Source organism: Rutidosis leptorrhynchoides, chromosome 3 (assembly GCF_046630445.1).
Source record: "Rutidosis leptorrhynchoides isolate AG116_Rl617_1_P2 chromosome 3, CSIRO_AGI_Rlap_v1, whole genome shotgun sequence".
In the NCBI taxonomy this organism is placed as follows: domain Eukaryota; kingdom Viridiplantae; phylum Streptophyta; class Magnoliopsida; order Asterales; family Asteraceae; genus Rutidosis; species Rutidosis leptorrhynchoides.
In genome coordinates this window covers 606,819,297-606,825,183 of record NC_092335.1, presented here as the reverse complement: position 1 = coordinate 606,825,183, position 5,887 = coordinate 606,819,297, and positions in this window count along the sequence as shown.

Below are 5,887 nucleotides of genomic sequence, written 5' to 3'. Positions count from 1 at the left end.
TTATATATAAGAATATTAATGTTAAAACATAAAATAATAGGTATACAATTATTTGATTACAATTATTTGTTTTAATATATATATATATATATTTATATATATATATATATATATATATATATATATATATAAATGATATAGGTTCGTGAATCCGAGGCCAACCCTGCAGTTGTTCAATATTGTCATATGTATTTTTACTACAAAATACAGTAAAGTGAGTTCATTTGATTCCCTTTTACACTTTACAATTTTGGGACTGAGAATACATGCACTGCTTTTACAACTGCTTTATTAAATGCTTTTGAAATATATTTGAATTGTGAATACATGAAATGCTTTTATAAATGTTTGACGAGGTAGACACAAGCAAAACATTCCTCGAATGAATTATTATGCAGACAGAAGTTCTGCGGATTATTATTTAATTATGTGGACATGATAATTGCCACCATTGAATTATGTGGACATGATAATTGCCACCATTGAATTATGTGGACATGATAATTGCCACCAATTGATGTGAATGTTATATATCGAAAGAATGATTTTATACATTGGTTATGTGTATTAGTTTTTGTGCATGAGATATGTGTACGGTTACTAAGATTTAGAAAAAATGGTTGCGTACACAAGAAAGGTGTACTGTATTTAAAAGATATCGCATGTACATTATAGGTGGGTATAGGATTAGGGCCCATTTGTATCATGCAGCATTTAAATCTTGTGGTCTATCAAAATAATGAATTTTATTGTTTTATGATAAACTTATGAACTCACCAACCTTTTGGTTGACACTTGAAAGCATGTTTATTCTCAGGTATGAAAGAAATCTTTCGCTGTGCATTTGCTCATTTTAGAGACATTATTTGGAGTCGATCATTGCAATGGAACCAGATGTTGGTGACTTCGTCCAGATGGATTAGGACGGGTCCTTTCAGTTGGTATCAGAGCGGTGGTCTTATCGAACCAGGTCTTTCATTAGTGTGTCTAACTGATAGTTGTTTAGATGTATTAGTGAGTCTGGACTTCGACCGTGTCTGCATGTTAAACGTTTTGCTTATCATTTAAGTGTCGAAAATTATTTGCTTATCATGCTTAAAGTCTAGACATGTCTTACTGCCTCTATTGCATAGATAGTGAATAGATAAATTCATATCTTAGCGTATCTGCTATTATTACTTTTGCCTGACAGCTTCCGTAGATTCCTCCGTAACTTATGGGATTTTAGTATTATATATGCATACGTAAATTATGTATTGCAGGGTACTAATCTACATCCTATAATCTATTTCTTATCAAAAATACTTCATCTGATCGTACGAGATGAATCCCTCAACCAGTTCGAGTCCCTCAGATTTCGATAGCTATTCCGATAGTTATTCCGACAACTATTCCGACATGGACATTCACCTAAGCTCTGAAAGCGGTGTCACCAGAATGAATCAATCAATCAGCCATCCCCAATTCATCTAATGGGTTTGTAGTCGACTTAATCAATGGAGACGCGAAGACGGCGATCCTTTCCACCAACCAAATTGCCCTCTTGGCGAAGAACCTGAAGCACTTACCGGCGAACCTGTCCAAAACACCATTTTCATCCTCATTTCCAGAATAGCTCGAAATGATTATGTAATATCTACAATTCTAAATCTTATTCATCCACTCGTTCCGACCAACAATCATCCCGAAGTAATCCAAGAAGTCAACGAACTTCGCGCTCGAGTAATCAATCTGGAGAATATGGTGCAAAATTTGAAGGTATTTCGTATGCCCGAGAGACATATTAAATCAATGTGGCTAATATGTTATGATCCAAGTCGGGTCATACCCAATAACAAACTTACCGACACCTTAAACGTATTTAATATTGACGATTGGCTCGTTAAATAAATACGCGACACTTGAACTTTAGAAAATCGGTTTTCTAAAATATAATCACTTGAGATAAATTATTTGGATAATTTATATACATTATGAATTTAATTATTTATAGGTTTAAATAATTATATTGTGTTATATTTTGTAAATAGTTTATAAAATATGCAAGTAACTTACAAAATACTTGGCATTTTGTAACAAGCTTTTATAAAACAAAATACAAGTTTTATAAAAATAAAACCACCCCACTTGGTGGACGGTTTTGGGAGGTCTCCAAGGCTCTCCCATGCTTGTTTCCTTGTTACTTGTGTTGGCACAAGTTCATATATGCATGGGTCATTCAAAAACCAAGGTATTCTTTGACTCAACACTTAGAAAACAAGAAAAACACTCTCCTTTTGTTGTATACAGCATTCTGGCCGAAAATTTTGGACAAAAGGGGTGTGCTTGAGTTTGTTTGAAAGCTTATTTTCAAGTGTCAACAAATCCTAACCATTGTATTAGGTGTTGGGAAGAGTTTGGGGTATTATCTCTTGAGGTTTCATAGTTTTGGAGCTTCCATTCACCATCATTCTTTTGACAAGCTGCTGTCCAGAATTTTGGGTTCAAAGGAAGTGGGTTACAAGCTTGGTTTAAAGGTGATTAAGTGTTTAAAACATAACTAAGCTCAAGGGTGGTGTTGGTGCATCAAAAGCTTGGAGTTTCAACACATTTGTTCATCATCTTCTTGTATCAAACAACCCTCAACTAGCTTGAGGAGGTATTGAACCTTACTTCCTTGTTAATTATATGTAAGCTTATTTTCATGACTTGATACATACATGGAATTCACTTAAAATGGTTTAAGATATAAACTTGTTTTCTTAATCATCATGCTTCCGCTTACTTTAAATTTCATAAAATTGGTTTTGTGACTATGTTAACATTATGAATATGTTGTTATATCGAATTCCATCAAAATTTACCAGCTTCAACAATATCACCGGCACCAACAGTACCATCAGTAACAGCACCAGTACCATCAACAATCCATGCCTCAACATCCCATTCAGTATCTCGAGTACAATCATCGTTCTACGTATCGTTTTACATCAATTATCTTCGTTCTTCATGGCGATTATGTAATCTCTAATGTTTTAGAGATTATGTATTCAAGTTATAACGGTAAATCAAATGAGATTAATATTATATTAACTCATTAAATCTATGATTACATCTGAAGAAAATATATATGTAAGTATATTTTCATAAAGATTGTAATTAAAAATTCTTTCGTACAAACTGTTAATGGTGAAAATATTTTAATGGGTAGGTAATACCCGAGGAATATTTAAATTTCACATTAATAAGTTAAACTGTACATTCTTCGAATCTAATTCAACAGTCATTCACTATCCTACTTACAACCACCGATATACGTATCCGTTCACCGCAGAATGACCATTTTCATCCAATTTCATATTTGAATTTTGATTTACCAGAATCCAACAAGTGGCATAATGAAGAAAACATTGGACAAAATAAAATTTGTTAGAAACAAACAAATTAACTATGAGAAATTTTCTTAAGAATCCACGCTAACTGTTCCTAGCTAACTGTTCCTAGCTAAATGTTAATTCCGTATTACCTTTTATTTATCGCAATTTATTTATCGCAATTTATTTATCGCATTTTATTTATCGCAATTTTAATTCTCGCAATTTTATTTATCGTCATTTAATTTCTGTTATTTATTTTACGCACTTTAAATATCGGGACACGTATACAAGGTTTTGACATATCATATCGACGCATCTATATATATTATTTGGAATAACCATAGACACTCTATATGCAGTAATGCTGGAGTTAGCTATACAGGGTTGAGGTTGATTCTATAATAATATATATAGTTTGAGTTGTGATCGAGTCTGAGACGTATACGGGTCACGATACGTATTAATTAATTCGAATATTATATATTAAACTATATATGAATCATTGGATTGTTAACTATGGACTATCGACTGTGGACTAATAACATTGGATAATTAAGAAGAATTAAAATATTGATTATAACATATGAAACTAAACATCTCTTCAAGTTTGCCACTTGATTTCATGTTAAACCTCATTTGTATCTTGACGATTACAATCTGCGTTCAAACCTTCCATGACTCTTGAAAACACCTAAATCGAGAGGATGAACCAACTGCATTTCATCTACGGAAGGAAAGATTTATGCATTATGCACCTGAAAAACTCTCGGAAACTGAGTAAACATTTAACACATAGCTGTGTTAATCCCTTTAGTGTTATTATTACCCAAAATAACTTTGCAATCCCTTTCCAAATTAGCCAATTTTATCACGGCTCCAACAAATCAACTTCGACTTTTCACTCGGATTAGCTTATTATAACCTTGATATATAAGTTGCCTTTCGTCATCGATACCGGAAAACTGTTTATATCTCACTACATTAGCAGTAAACTTACCAGCAACATCATTGATCTTTGACTTTATGAAAAGTTATTATATTCATTGAAATCCTATCATCTACTCATTTGCATCGGATAATGAGAATTGCCGTACCAAATACCAAGAATCAGCAATCAATATTTTGAAATCTCGCAGCATGACTACATCAACAGTTATATGTAAACATATAACATTTATCTCTTAGAATTATGATCTTCCATTCTGAAATTCTGAAAAGCACCCAGCCTACAAATCAATACAACAAATTCTGAAAAACTTGAATACAGCAGCAAAAACTGTACACGACCTTAACCGTCGAAAGTTTGATAATAAAGAATCGAGTATTGGAAACATTCAATAGAAAATTTAGTACCGAAAAGTGGATTATGCGAAACTATGAAGGAAGCTGTGGACAAATCACAAAAAATAAGTTTGACTTCAAAGAATCCAAATGATTCAATGCCTCCTGAAGTCTTTAGCGAATATCTTGCTCCTTACTCTAAACCCTTGCGGACAATAGTTTCCATCATCCTCTGATCTTAGATATTCAAAGATATTATCGTATCTTTCATTATAAATATCCTCGATATTTCTGAATATATTTTCATAACTAATCTTATCTGAAATCATTTATCTCTTTGAACTATCAAGTGTTACATCATATGAGAAACTATTAGTTTCTATATTCTGTAAACTTTCGAGTTTAAAATATGAATGTTTTGAAGTAGTGTTGGGAACTGATGCATGAGTTAGTATAATATAATGATACTTGATCAACGTGATTATATTATAGTAAGTCATGCTGAGTTTCTAATGGGACATGATGATTCACAGATCATAACGTCATCATGTGCCATGTTACATAACTCTTTCAGTCTGCTTAACTTCTGAACATATCAAGAAAGTATATTCTTGATAGTTCTACCCTCAGTGAATCTGGTAATTTGACAAATCAAATCGTGCTATTACGTTCCTTCTTATTTAGAACATTAAGTTCATTCGAAACTTCATACTTACGAATTCTGGACCATTACTCGCTTTACCAGAGTTTGAGAGGAGGATAAAAAGGCAAAGAGCTCCAGAATATAAGAGAAAATATAAAGCCCAATAACAACTTAGAGGTCACAAACCGTGGATATTAATACGAATAGCAATATAAAGACTCGGGAGAACTAAAAACACTATAAACCCATGAGCATAGTAGAAGTAGACAGATTCCTCAGGTGGTAGATGAAAAAGGAGAATGATCAATATGAAAGTCAGGAATATATTCAGAATTAAAACGGGATGAAGCATATTGATTGATGATTTGGAAGAATGAATTAAAATATAGAAATTGGAAGTGATAGGAAATAATGAAACAGAAGAAGTTCATTTATAGTGAAAATACCAGACAGAGCAATCGAGACAGGTGATCGCATTTAATTATAGAGATCTTATTTCCCATAAATCTCGAAGAATCAGATCTTATAGATTTCCAAGATTTTCTTTAAATTCCTTGAATTCCGGAATTCAACCAAGACAAAGTCAAAGTTAAGACGCACCTTATTT